Source organism: Desmodus rotundus, chromosome 1 (genome assembly GCF_022682495.2).
Source record: "Desmodus rotundus isolate HL8 chromosome 1, HLdesRot8A.1, whole genome shotgun sequence".
Classification (NCBI taxonomy): Eukaryota; Metazoa; Chordata; class Mammalia; order Chiroptera; family Phyllostomidae; genus Desmodus; species Desmodus rotundus.
The window spans coordinates 48,695,891-48,711,047 of record NC_071387.1 but is presented as its reverse complement, the minus strand read 5'-3'; the positions used below and the strand labels follow the sequence as shown (position 1 = coordinate 48,711,047).

The window sequence follows — 15,157 nt, the reverse complement described above, 5'->3', positions numbered from 1 at the left end:
TCAAAATTTTAAGTTTTCTCATTCATTTTGAGTCAGAGACAGACAGCAGCGTGCATGATTTTATAGCTCTAAGTTGTAGAACTAGGCGTGATTTTTTTTTCGTTTTCCTCCTGTTCAACAGTGTACTAATTTTTTTCACCATATATTACATTTACAATGAAAAGGCATTAATATTCTAAATTAGTTTATAATCTGATGGACTCTTGGAATGTTGCTTGAAGTGTCTCAAGAACTGGACGGCAGAGCTCATTTTGTCTCATTTCTTAAACATGAAAGTGAAGGTCACTGTGATACAAACGCCTCACCCACAGATGGTAAAAGGTTAACTCTTCTTTGTTCAAGCATTATTAACTCTGGATATTTGGAGAGATTTTTCCTCCTTTCCTCAGACATGGCAGAGCAAAGTGTTATTTTCATTGTGTTACAAAGACTGTATCAGAGATTCATGGCACCGAGGGGGGAAACTACACATAATCATTACCTTTGATTAGCCGGTAACTTTTAGAAGGTTGGTTCATAATATTCCCAGGGCTGACGTGGATGGAAAAAAAAGAAGAAAGAAAGAAAATAGCAGCCACCCAGGATTTTTCCTGGATTATTTACAGTCTTGGATTTGAAAAATAGAAATAATTCGGAACCAATTTTCAGTCTATGATAAGGAATAAACTTTTTGAGTTTTGTGAATTCATTTTCTGACTATCAAAGCTATGTGGGAACTTTATACTATAGGGAATTTGGAAAAGAAAGTAGTTATTCTCAATCCCCATTACCTTGGTAGAATTCTTAATGCCTTTGGAAACCCCGGTCAGGCTCTGTTAGGATCATTATACGATTGTACTCACAGTGTACATGCCACTTCATGTTACATCATACATGTTTCTCTGGTACTAAGTGTTCTCTCATATTTCTTTTCGTGTTCTCCTAGGTCTTATTTTTATCAAAGGTGTACTTTGATAAAAGTACTCCCTATCCCATTTACTCTTCACCAAAAGTAATCATTTTTACTTACCTTTTTATCTAACTTTTGGCTATTTCTCTCTATGGGGGAGGAGAAATCCCCCCGTTCATTCTTGGTTCTTACTGCTGGTTGAATAACTAAAATGACATAAGGTGATTAAGAGGAGAAAATCAAGTTTTAATATGTGCACCCAGGGAAGTCACAAAAGCGTGAATTCCAAAGACAGTGAGGCAGCATGAGGTAGGTATAGTCATTCTAGACTAAGGAAGGGGTAGGGACTTGGGGCTTCACAGGGAAGCAAGGCAACGAATGCATGGGTACATGAAGAGAGCTAATGTTTAGTAAACAAATGTTTGCTGGACCATCTGGAGACAATGGGACACAGAGGGGACTTTGGTCAGATGAGCTCTCTACCACACCTGGGTTCAGAGCAAACTGTAGTGTTCGGTGGCGATATTCCTTCCTGGAACGAGTCTCTCTCTGAAATTCTTTTAGGCAGTTAGAGGGAAGGTTAAAGGTTCTTCCTGAGACTTCCAGGCCTAAAAAATAATCACCTTCAAATAATCAATATCCCAAAGAGGCATTTTGGGGGGTGGCAAACTCTGTTCTCCATCATCTCTAAACAAAATGCTACTTTGCGGGGTTTTTGTTCTCACCTGGAAGAGGATGATACCGCTCCTGTTAATCACCCCCATCTCTCACTAACTCTGCTCAGTCCCTCCGTCCTGGTAGAGGGGCCCGTAACTTTGGTTAGATGGTATTTACCTTATTATGCCATAAACACTATTCGCCACTTTACATTTCTTATATTTTCCCCACATGATGTTCTTTTTTGTTTACCTAGTTGTCCACACAATTCTTACTAATTGAATCTCAAGCTCTTCACCGATGTCTAAAGGGTTCAGATGCACCGGGCACTGTGCATCCCTGTCCTGTCATCCACCTGAACAGTGTCGCCCCTGTGCCGACCTGCTGCGGTCTGGCGTCTGTGCCTGCTGCACAGCTGTCACCCTGGACCTTTCTGCACCTCTGTTCCGGGGACTCTCTTGGTTTCTGATGTTGGCGCCCCTGCTTCGTAGCTCTCACAGCTTCCTCTTCTTGTTCTCTTGTTTTTGCGGAGCACGCCCTCCCCTATTTTTTAGCAAAGGATTCGTGGGAAATAAATTTTGAGGTCTTGAATGTCTGAAATGTCTTTTAGCTAAGCTCGCTTGTAAGTAATAGTTTGGCATGGTGTAGAATTTTATTTTTGGAAATAGTTTCCTTTTAGCAGCAATTTTCAACTGGTGAGCCACAGGAATTTTTAAAGCATGCGATACCTGACTATTCAGTCAGGGACACTGACCTCTTTTCCCTTAGACTGTCAAATAAAACTATGACAACAGCCAACACAACAACAGCCATCTGCTGTGCATGTCCTGTCCTGAACCATAAACATGTATAGGTGGTATCGTAGAGCTGCATCATTATTGGTCACATCGTGTAATAAGGTTGCATCTGATTGGTTAATTCTTGGTACCAGCTATCCTTATCTACAAGTATAGGCTCCTGCTTTTTAAAAAAATCACTTTGGAGCAAAAAGGATAGTTAATTACTATTGTTATTGTTATTAATCAAAACTATACCTATTTTTTGTCAGACTGGCAAAAAATATATATATTTGTTGGTATGGCCCAAATTTTAGTAATTAGCTTATGTGTACCATGAGATGAAAAAGGTTGAAAACCACTGCTGTAGGTTTTTAAGGCCTTAGTCCATTGTCTTCAGGCTCCCCAGGTACCGCTGAGAAGCCCAAAGCCATTCTGCATCCTAACCCTTCGCATGCGACCATTGCCCCCTCCCCCGGCTGAGAGTTTGAAGATCTCGTTTTCCTGACAAAGTGCCTTGGGGTGGGTCGTGTTTGCATCCCGTGCACAGCATACTCTGTGGGCCCTTTCAGTCTGCACACTCTCGTCCTTCAGGTCTAGGAAGTTTTTATTTTTTCGCTTATTTTTCCTTTTTGTGTTTTTGTTTTAGGTCTAAAACACTTTCTTGATGATTTCCTTGCCTCTGTTCCTCTCTTTCTGTATACCCTCACCTGAAAATTGAAACCGCTAGACTGCTCTTCCGTATTTCTGTTGTTCTTTTTCTGGCTTCCATCTCTTTGTCTCTTTGCTCCATTTTGGGGTGAGGTTTCCTCATATTCTCACGGAACCATGTTATTGAGTCACTTCTACTGTTATATTTTTCCTTGCTAAGACCTCTTTTTAATCTTTCAAGTATCATATTGTTTACTGCACAGTCACAGTAACTTATCTGAGGATATAATTGATAGTGGGGATGTGGGTTGACAGCCTTTTCCCCTCCCAGCACAATGAGTCTCCCTCCAGTTAGCCTTCTTATGTATCTGTCTCTATCTTTTATAGCAGTGACTTCCCCCAGATTTCTGGTAACTTCTGGTGGTCTGCTCACCCTTCACATTGTGCCACTGCAAGTCCGTACAGATGGAAAGTACGGCGGGAGTCGCCCGGTGCTGGGGGACATGGGAAGAGGGAGAGTGACAGCGCAGGATTGGTTTTCTTTTTGGAGAGATGAACATATTCTATAATTGGTTGTCGTGACAGTTGTACAACTCTGAGTATACTAAAAACCATTACCTTGTACACTTTAAATGGATCGATTGCGTGGAGTGTGAATAATATTTTGATTACACTGTTGCACACACACAGTGGGACACTACAAGAAGATTAATATCTCCGAGTGTGTGGCTGGGGCTTAGCATCTGTGGGTTTCCCTGTAGCGTGATCTGGCTGAGCTGTTTAGTTGGGGGAAGTGCTGATACCAGTATGCTTGTCTTTCTTCTTGGTTTGATTAGATTCCCTATGAAAGACTCTACCCATCTTCAGCGTCATCCACCAGAAGTGTTTGGCTGCCAGCTTTCTGGGAGTTGAGTGAGGGAAGAAGGTGTCTCTGAATCCATCAGGCTAACACCCATCTGATCTCCTCATTTTCAGCCAGTCCAGAGACCATCTGTAGAGAATAAATCCTTTTTTTTTAATGCCAGGGTTGAGAAAGGGCAGTTGCCCCGCGTTAGGGGGTGGGGGAGATGATCTGCCTGCTACTTAATCAGACTCGCAACCAAACATAATTGTATTAGCTGCACCCCCCCACACACACCCACTTTCAGAGACACTGGTACCTCTAATTCCTGAGCTTTTTGAGAGTTCTGCAAATCCGTTTTTTCTAGGCTTTTTCCGCAATTTTGTGTTTTGCGATAGAAAGCAAAGGTAGAAGCTACCTGAACCAAATACACATTTCGCCTTCTCTAGCTATTCAGGACCATAACAATATATATTATCGAGATTACTTTTTCATTTAAGATTTAGAAAAAAATAAAACATAGAATAAACATTTGTTTCTGAATAAAATACTCTCATTGTATACAAAACCCAAAAATATGAGGATATTTCTCTGCTACCTAGAAGAGGAATATTCTTTTTCATATGCAAATAGAAAACTCAGTCCTCTAGAAATTCAGAAAACCAGTTAAGTGCATTCAAAATCCTGGGGCTAATGATAAGCTGATTTGAGATAGAGGACATAGCTTCTGTTCAAGTCACGAAGCATCTCTTTACCTTAGCAAGTGATCAGACTCTCAAATTCTGACTGCCCCATAAAGGTTACATAGATTTTATTGTTAAATATTCCACAGATAAAATTAAATGTTTGCTACTTGTCTTAAATACACTTCTCATGTGGTTCTGTGATTTGAAGGGAGTCAGAAGCCTGTCTAGACTGAATCTGGGGCTCTGGGTATAAAATGATGGGGAGGACGGTGGCCAAGCTTATCATCCTCTGTGATACTTGACCTTGAGGCCAAGTATCCGTGACTTAATTACTCTTTGCATTTCTGGTGCCTAGAATTACACCTTATACCCCATTAACATTTTCTAGTTTCTCTGTTTTTGGATATCATTAGTTTATTATAAAAGAGATATGGCAATTATTTGCATGATGAACAATTTCAGAACTTCAGTGGGATGGGCAGCTTCATGTGATGCCATTTTTCTTCTTGATAGAGATTTTTTTTTTTAAGATTTTTATTTTTAGAGAAGGGAAGGGAAGGAGAGGGAGAGAAACATCAGTGTGTGGTTGCCTCTTGTGCGTCCCCTACTGGGGACCTGGCCTGCCAACCAGGCATGTGCCCTGACAGAGAATTTAACTGGCAACCCTGTGGTTCACAGGCCGGCACTCAATCCACTGAGCCACACCCACCAGGGCTTGCCATTTTAATAGTGATTTATTTCTGTCTACATACTTTCCAAGAATGTCACCATCTCTAAATAAGAAATAATCCTTGTTGTCTAAAACTACTTCGGTGCCCCCATATTCTAGAAGAACTTGATTTCCAACTTTCACGCTAACTGGTTGGATCCACCTCTTCCTTTGGAGCTTCTGTTGCTTGTGATACTTTTTCTTGAGATTTTTCTGGAAGCATAATGTCTCCTTTGGTTACAGTTCCACAGCACTCCTTTCAGCTAATACTCAGTCAGTGAGGGGAAGAAACTTTCTAAATGTCTGTCCAGCTGCCACCTATGTCCACATAGTCAACGGCACAATTGTGTCATGTACATCGACAGCATCAAGATCATTCTACATAGTCTTTACCTCCAACCAAACACGCCAATGGAATACAGCCTTGCGCTGAATTCTGCTTGTTAGTAACCATGGTCTCTAGGATTACCAGTCTCTACACCTTGCAATGCTGCTTCTCAACCTGAAATGTCACCTTTCTTCCACTTTTAAAAAGGACCTTCATCTCACTCCATTGATAACAGAAGCACATATTTGATTTACATTATGAAAAACCATTTCACCTGTCCAAAGCATCACAACCCTTTCAGACTAGCTACCTAACCCATGTGACCCCATGCAAAATAAAAATACGGGGCCCCTTATTTAAAAATTATCAACATTTTCAAGATGGCAACAGCAGAGCATGAAACTGAGCACAGGCCCCTCTGAGGGTCACAGGCACATGCGGCCGGTTCTGGAGGGCAGGCACTGTTTCTTCTGATATTAGCTGACTTTGTCCAGCTATTACAGGGACCAGAACTTCCCCTGGACGGGGACTTTTTACTGTGAGAGCAACTGGAAACCACTCATTATGCAGCCACTGCCTAAAACTCTAGGGACTTCCTAGAGCTAAACCGTAGAGCTATTACACTCCAGACAATAGTTCCTCAGACAGCCTGCTTCCCACAGTGGCAGGCTTTGGTGATGGGGATTTTCATGTGCTTTCTTCCTGCCCTGACAGTAGCTTTCACTGGGTCAAAGGCTTCTAACCAAATTAACTTAAAACTTGAGATCTGATCCCCAAGGGAAAAAGAACGTGAATAAAGATATGTCTCCGGTTTCTCAGCTCCTGGCAGTTGATAGAACTACTCATTTTCTCCCCATCTCACTTGTTTTTCAGCTCAGTGCATCTGAGCACCTGCTAGTCATATCAGAAGGAAATGAAATCAATAGCGTTTTCTTCCCCAGTGGCAGACTTTAAACTTCCTTCTCTTTTGCCAGTAAGTCTTCATTCTTCAAGACCACTTTAGAGTCAGCCGTGTCCAAGATTTCCTTGACTTGTTTGCTTTGAACTTGGAATGTGGTGGACACTTAGAAATTTACGTGGTCCCACCCTCACCCACAGAGGCACTTTACATGAACTCAGTGTACTGAAATGTCTCTTAAGAGTTTCAAAAGGATGATTATGGTGCCATTAAGAGAAGTAAAGGGCCTGAGGGAAATAAAAGAGGGAATATTTATTCATCACGAGTAAACATCCGATCTTAGTTATCTCAGAACAGAGGCATGTATTAATAAATTGAATTCTGAATAAGTCGGCATCTCAGTTCTGTGGTTGCCTTGCTGTGAAGGGTGCTCTCCTGGGGCTTCCTGGGTCAGCTAAATGAGCAGAAGCTGACCCAGTACTAACCCGACTCCCCGTGCAGTGCCGGAAGCCGCTGGGGCTGGCACGTGGAAGCAGGCTGAGAGCTTTCTTTCCCTGGAGGGAAAGTGTAAACTCACACATGGAAGTTACAAAGAGATGATTGTTCTCTAGAAGGAAGAGCTTAACACGGAGGTTATAGAAGAAATCGGCTACCTCTGAAAATGCTAAGCCTCTCACTGGAACTGAACGCCCATCTGGGAAGACTGCTGTGGAAGAGAGAGAAACATCACATGGCATTTTTAACTACAATGCCTTTAGGTTTTCTTGTGACCCTGCCATTCTTGAGTGCTTCATCACAACAAATCCAGAGCTTCATGGGAGGGGGAAAATTCTGTTAGACATCTATACCCCTCTTTTTCCTTCCTTGTAAATGGAGTGAAACCAAACTAGCGAGTGCGTGGCCTTAAACAAACCCGGGGCTTACACTACCGTGCTTGCACAATGTGCTTCCTTTGAGGGAACCGTAAGATCATATAACCATGTGTTCCAGTTTATACAGGTAACCTAGCATGCAGGCTTTCAAAAAAAATTTTATTGATTGATTTTCTTTTTTTAGAGAGAGAGGAATGCAGAGACAGGGAGGGGGAGAGGGAGAGAGAAACACCAATTTGCTAGTCCACTTATTTACGCAGTCATTGGTTGATTCTTGCAAGAGCACTGACCAGAAAGTGAACTGTAGCGCTGGTGTATCGGGACAATGCTCCAACCAACTGAGCCACCTGGCCAGGCCAACGCACAGCCATCTGTCATTCAGCAGCTCCACGACTTAACCTCCCCATAGCAAGACAATAATGACATCTACTTCACAAGGTTATTTATTTTGAGGGTAAGATGAGAAAATATATATCACTATCCAGTACAATGCCTAGAATATAACATATACCGAAATATCCATTTTTAAAAATAAGATAGCCCTTCCATCAGTTTTATAGCCATACCACCTGCTGGGCACTGCGCTCAACATGCAGAATCAGAGGACACCTAGAACTCTCCTGGTCCCCAAGAATGAGTAATTCTGCATTCTTTCTACCTTACCCCTGGACCTCCAACTTAGAAATAGTTTCTAACTAATGTACTGGTTCTAACCAGTGATTGTGAAGCTGCAATTTATTTGGAAGGTCAAGGTGAACATGGAGAGCAGAGAGAATCCCTGGAAAGGCTAATATTCTAGCAGAGCTTACTTCGCCATTGCCACCTCTGATATACAGCCTTATTGTGAAAGATCCAGCCTTTCAGCCTAAATTAATACCAGTCATGGACTAGGAGTGGCTTAAGAAAACTAACTCAGTTTCAGACCTCAAACACAACACATAGGAGGCATGCAAAGTTTATCCAATAATGAGTGACGAAGTAAATGAGGTCAATCTTAATCCTTTGGATTAACTGTAAAATGATACCAGAGCTCTGTATTTACCTAGGATTAGAAAATTCAACCTAGTTCTTCAGTGTTTCCATATAAAAGCCATCCAAAAACACAGATATCTATCCTTCTCTATTAAAAAAATGTAATTGGTCTTCAAAAAGCAAAAAAAAAAAAAAAATTGGAAATGTGTCAGAAGGCACAGGAGCTAAATGAAAGAGCTCTCAAAAACTAACACTAAAACAGTTTGAGCAATAAAATAGTGTAGCATTGCCCTGGCTGGTGTAGCTCAGTGGATTGAGCGCAGGCCTGAGAACCAAAGGGTTGCCAGTTCGATTCCCAGTCAGGGCATATGCCTGGGTTACAGGCCAGGTCCCCAGTTGGAGACACATGAGGGGCAACCACACATTGATGTTTCTCTCCCTCTCTTTCTCCTTTCCTTCCCCTCTCTCTAAATAAAAAAAATAAAATCTTTAAAAGAAAAAAGATAGTGTAGCATTGAATAATACCCCAAAGAAGAAATAAATATATAATAGCCCATACTGATATTAATATATGACTGATTGAATGAATGAATGAATAAATGACTAAATAAGTAAATAGGGGTGAAGAGACCATCTCCCATACAAGAATTCCAAGTAATTTATGCAGCGACTTGCCCTCACGGAGGTGGAGCGTAACTCCTCCTGAGGACGGGCGGCACTGAGTGGCTTGCTTTCAAACAGTCTAGTTGGGAAAGGGAGGTGGGCGTAACTTTACAGTGGAGAAAGCTGATAAATACCACGTTGGCCAGGTAATCAAGGTTAACGTCATCAGTGATAAGTCATTTCAATGGTATAATATGTGCCCTTGACATGCTGTGATGAGAGTGGTACTTTACCTCCATGACCTTCCTTCCCAAATCTATAAATACTGTCCGGCCATGAGAAAAAGATCAGCCAAATCCAAATTGTGGAACGTTCTACAAAATACCTAATAAGTACTCCTCAAAACTCTTAAGGTCTTCAAAAGTAAAGAAAGTCCTAGAAACCATCACAGTCTATAGGAGCTCAAGACGATATAATGATTAAATGCAATGTGATATCCTGATGGGAACACAACAAGAATATCAGGGAAAACTTACAAAACCCAAATATGATATAGAGTTTAGTTTTTTAATATATTTTTTTAAAAAGTAGTTGGTGCTTCTTCCCTCAAAATGACACCGCCAAAGCCCGCACCACAAGCAGGCGTCACAGCAGCATTTTGCTGTAATGCGAATGCTGGGAATGGTGTTTGAAAACTCCCTCCCAAGGCTTTACTTGAAATGAGGTACACGTAGTATGCCAGTGGCACACATGAGGACAACTCTCTGTCGGACAGGATGGGTCTTTTTGTCGGTAGCCTTAGCTGTGATCAGCGTATTATGCAGATTATAGTTTAACCTGCTGTGGAATCTCAATCCATATGAGGTTGGATAGGAATAGCTCAAACCTCCCAGTTTCCAGAATTTGGGGTTGGATCAAAGTTTTCCATGCAGATGTGGCAAGGGTAAGTAAAAGTTTCTCTCTTTTGGTTGGCTGCCTACAGTGGGTGTACAGACAGCTGTAATTTCTCTGTCTCGAACGTAGAAGCCCAGGCTGCATGTCTCCCGAGGGAAAGGTACGCATTGTCAGACCGTGTCCCAGATGCTGCCGACTTACGAAACTCTATTCGTAGGTCACTGACTTGGCAACACGGTCACTGTCATTAGTCTGCTCTTTCTGCATCAGCTCCAGCCTTTCCACCTTCAAGGACGTGAAAGTCAAAGCAGGAAGGCATACGATTTCTCTGAAATTGGTTCTGGGCACACTATTGATTTTTAAATCTTAATATCTTTTCTCAGAAACAATGGAGCCCATCCCTTCCTGAGAAAATGTTAACATTTCCTGTGAGCTCATATGCAGTTTGCATTGCTTTCATTGCATGACTTTCCCTGGATAAACATGTGGAAATTGGTCTGGATTTAGGATACACCAAGCACAGCAGAGAAGAAATAAACTACTTCCCCTACATGTTGTAGGTACTCTTTTTCACGGGGACCTTATGCCACTTAATAAATTCTCCTAAGGGATTATAAAACTTCTTGATGTTCCAGTTGAGGAGTTTTCTCTCAGCTTCCTTCTGGGTGAGAGTAATGGGTAAAGTATATTGCTACAAGAAAGGAAACTCCATAAGGCTGTGTCCTCAAATACTATGGCACATATAACAATTCTGTGGAAATAATAGGTATCAGATAGGGTTCTTTGCTTGCAAGCAAGATAAATTAGCATTGCAAAGGAAATTACTGGGAAAACGGCAGGCAGTTCACACAATCTAAAGAGAAGGCTAAGCTATCCAGCCAAGGGAAGACTATGAAATGCAGCCCCTCGGTGGATTCATTCATTCATTGACCAGTATTTACTGAGCCTCTGCCGTGTCCCAGGTGCTGTGCTGCAGGGTGAGGATAGAGGAGAGTGGGGGATCTATCACGCTCTTGCTTTCATTGAGCTTGCTTCCAGACAATCAAAGACTCATGGACAGCCTCACATTTGGCTGCTGCTGATCTTATTACTGGGTCCCTGCACTTTTCATCCATCATTCATCAAACTGCCCAAGATTCAGGTCCCTAAGGTTGTCCAAAGAGAATAGCTTGGGTCAAAGGCTCACCTCTGAGGTGAGGTGCTGTGATTTATATCCCCAACTGGACCACATGGAACTAGGGAAGCCTCGTTCCCCAAAAGCTAACTGGGCGGCCCTTACCCACAGAGGAGGGGAAGGCTGGGCGGGCAGAAAGAGAAGTCCACTCTATTTCATATTAATAGTGTAGAGACAGGAATGGGAAAAGTTGGATCTGGCTTAGAATTCTGGCTAAAGCCATGTATATATAAATAAGTAACCTTGGTGTGTTTCCATAACCTTTTTAGAAGATCCCTTCCTTTCCTCACCTATAGACGTGGGATGAACAACCCCACTCACAGAACTGAGGTTGCTGCCGTTGTTGGAAATCTTCTCTGGGTCCTTTGCAATGACGGCCCCTTCCTCCTTCCCACGTCACCACCTCCTGGTTTCCAATGCTCTGTTAGTTACCTGGTTTTGAACAGCATATAAAGAGTCGTACAGCATATACTCTCTTTGTGTCTAGCTTCTTTGCTCAATATTATGTTCGTGGTTTCATCCATGTGGTTTAGTGTTGCTGTATTTATTAGTTCTCATTGCTGAATAGTATCCAATGTATGAATATACCAATATTTGTTTATACAGTCTATTGATAGTAGACATTTGGGTTGCTTCTCATTTAGGGCTACTATGTAAAGCTCCTAAGGACTTTTGGTATCATAGGAATGCATTCCAGTGAGGTATATACCTAGGACTGGCATTGTCGGGTCAGAAGGTGTGCATGTGTTCACATAGTTTTTAACTTCACTGCCCCCAGTGATATAACAATTCTAGCTGCAGCACATCCTTGCCAATGTCTGGCGGGATCATAGAATTGTTTCAATGCTTAAATCTGGTCCACATTTAGTAGCTTTGGTAGTTGAGAGCTTGCTCCGATAATTGCATAGAGTTAGTTGTACTTGCACACAGTTCTGAGATCTACGTAGCATCTACAGATATTTTCCATGCTTTTCTCACAAATGATAATTCAGTCTGTTCTGCTGGTATAGTGTTTATCTTAGCCTGGAAATCCTTAGTGCATTGGCCAATGTATTGGACAATCCCTACTGGGTTGGATCCTTTTTTACTTGGTAAAGTATCACACTGGCCTCTGAGAATTGGCATCCCAGCTCCCAACTCTTGTCTTCAGAGAGATAGTAATAGTGAGGCCACCAGGCACTGACCCCCGCAGGCTGTTGCACTGCTGTCTTCCCCATTCCAGACCAAGGCAGGCATCAGTCTTGCCTGGGTTGTGTTGGGTGGGGGCTCTTTGTAGTGGCGCATACACTTACCATCCTGCCGAACCTGGGTCTTAGAGCACCGTTCTCAGCTTCTCGGGACCTTATTTATTTGCTTCATGTGTGAAACTGTGCTGATAACAGCTACCTTGATGGGTTGCTAAAATTGTAAAAGATAATACATGTAAAGTGCCAGGCTCAGTGCCTCAATTAGGAGTAGCTATTACTAATTTTAGGGGTGGTAATTATTGTTGTTTGATCTCAAGCACAATAGGCTTTAAACTATAGATTTTTAAACATTGAAGAGTGCTGAGAGAAAGACCACAGACTCAAAATTTTAAAACAACACTTAGCCATTTATAAGAACTGCATTGTCAGAAGGGAGAAGAAGAGCACTCACTGGCCCAGGGGCTGGGGCTGCCACACCCTATCTTCCTAGCACATGACCTTAAAAGTCATCTCTGGTACCTGAATACGTCCTATGCCTCCCACTCCGACCCCTTCCAGGAGTTGCCTTATGATCCACGGAAAAGAGAGCCTTGTTCTCACAAGTAAACAACCTTCAAAAGGGAAGGCTTACAATACACATTTGAAAGAAGGTCAAACGTACATTTGGAAACTAGTGGAACTACAGTGTTTGTTCAGAAGAACAAAGGAGAGTGTGACTTTGGAAAATCTGTAAGAGGGTCTTTGGTGGTTCAAGGGAGCAGCATTGAAGTTACATTTGTTAAGTTTTTGATTAACTATGGGGCATGATATTCTTTAGTTTATGGAAGTTAGTTTCCTTATTAAAAAAAAAAAAAACTGGCCACTAGTTAGCCCAACACCTTTACTTTGAACATTAGGAACCTAAGGTGCATAGAAGTGGCGTTACTTGCTCCAGCATCAGTCAGGTAGATAGTAGCAGAGTCAAGGCCAGAATCTAGTTTCATCATTGCTGAATCCAATGACCTTTCCATTGATCTTTTCTTAAATATTACAAGGGATGATGCTGACTTTCTAAAATCATTGACTCATGAAGTCTAAAATTGTTTAAAGGAGCATTTTTTCCCCTTAAACTGTTTTTCACTAAAACTCTGTGCCATCTAGAATTAGAGCTAGGATTAATTCTAGGTTGTCAAGGCCAGGCAGTGTGCCACCAGGTCTTTTAGATGCTTATTCATCATGTACTTGTAACAGGACTGGCCCAAGCTTTGATGACTACCGCAGGTGTGTGGTTGTTCCTGGCAATTAGTAGGCAATTTCCTATACAAGCAGTATTGCATAGAGTGGAGCATCTTTCCCAAAGTGTTGGTAGGACAAAGTAGGTCATTAAAATAAAAATAGGTGAATTTTTAGTGCATCCAGATATTGTGGATTTTATTCCCTTTGTGTATACACACACACACATGATATACACACACACACACATATGCATTATCTTCCATACACACTAGTGTACACCCTTTTTTACTTTTCAGGTTTCAGAACTGAAAGAAGTGGGCTGTAACTCTTCAAAGTCAAAATGTTCTTGTAATTATGCTGTTAGTGTCTGTCGATTAGGAAATTACATAGGGAGATATGGACTTGAGTGCCCCTGCTGATTACTCTGGACCCCCACGGAGCTCTGTGGCTCACTGACTTGTAACATTGTGCCGGCAGCCATGGTGATTCTGATGGGAAGGGCAGGTCATTAGACTGTGAAAAAATGGCTGGTAAGGTGCTTCTTTCGCCCGTGTGAAGTGGTATGCTCCTTCTGGCCCATGAGAGTCAGCTGTCCATTTCGTGAACCCGCCGTTAAGCACAGCCATTATTAAAAATTAAATTACATAAACTTATGACTAAATGAGTTGTATATTTTAAAAGGTAACACTCAAAAGTCTTCTCTTCCTAGTTATTTTACTTCATATCTACTATATCTGCCCTTGCGGCTGTGTATGTGTGTCATACGTGTGTAGTGAAAATGCTGCATAATGGGGCGCTTCTTTTCAGCCCCCCCTTCAGTGACATCACCCCGGTAGACTGAAGTAGAAATATTTATTCCACAGCAGTTGTCAAACGCTGTAATTTGGGGCTAGATATATTGTTTCATGTATTTTTTTTTAAAGAATAAAAAGTGTGTTGCATCTGTAGACACTGCATTGTCAATAGCACAAAAAAATTGAGGGAATATTCTTCCAGTGTTTGCAGACAGCTTCCCACTTTTCAGAGAAGTAGCTCATGTTATTGACAAATGAGTGACATTCTAACAAATGTCTCCATTTCATTTTTGTCTTGTTAATGTAAAGGAAACTATCAACCGACATCATGTTAGAACTACACATTCAATTACAATGATAGGTTTGCTGTGGGCACGAAATTTCTACAAAAATCAACAACAGTATTCTATTCTATGATAACCAATTAGTTATATAGAAGTTATAGTAAAGACTATTGCATATTTCATTATTATTTGTAAATTATGTGCCACACATTCTTTGTCAGTAAAATTCATAATAAACATATATACATACATACTTTTCCCAGAAGTCCATTGTTAAACATTTACCAACACATTTGTGTCACCGAAGTCCATAAAGAACCTGTTTCTTTATGATGACGATCTTCAGTGACAGTACTGCTAAGAACTAAAATGTATGGAACACAAATGAGAGAGTGGATAGGAGTCACCTCACTGGAGCCTCACAAATGCTCTCACATTGTTAGAGACGAGGAGACAGTGAGGAAGGTAAAGTCAAGCTCCTCCGGCTTAAGTGGGAAAAGACATTTATTAGGTACCTTCCAAGACCAAGGAGCATGGTAGACACTGCATGTAAATTATTCACGTGAACTTGTGGCAAATGAGAAAAGTGATTCTGATCACTACTGTAGGGATGAAGGACAAGCTCAGACAGAGGGGGCAACTGCCCAGGTGTCTGCTAAGTAACACTGGTCAGAAGGGGAAACCATGAGAGGACGAGCAATGTTGCCCAGTGCCTCCCCCTCCTAAA

The 15,157-nt window shown here is 41.7% G+C and overlaps 1 protein-coding gene and 1 pseudogene across 4 annotated transcripts in view; one reads left to right on the top strand and one right to left on the bottom strand.

Annotated features, from left to right (window-relative positions):
• The window catches only part of PIP5K1B (phosphatidylinositol-4-phosphate 5-kinase type 1 beta), a 305,089-nt gene that overhangs the window by 245,296 nt on the left and 44,636 nt on the right, over positions 1–15,157 (top strand). The gene's annotated exons all lie outside the window — the stretch shown is intronic.
• Positions 5,147–9,181, bottom strand: LOC128779652 (10 kDa heat shock protein, mitochondrial pseudogene; annotated as a pseudogene).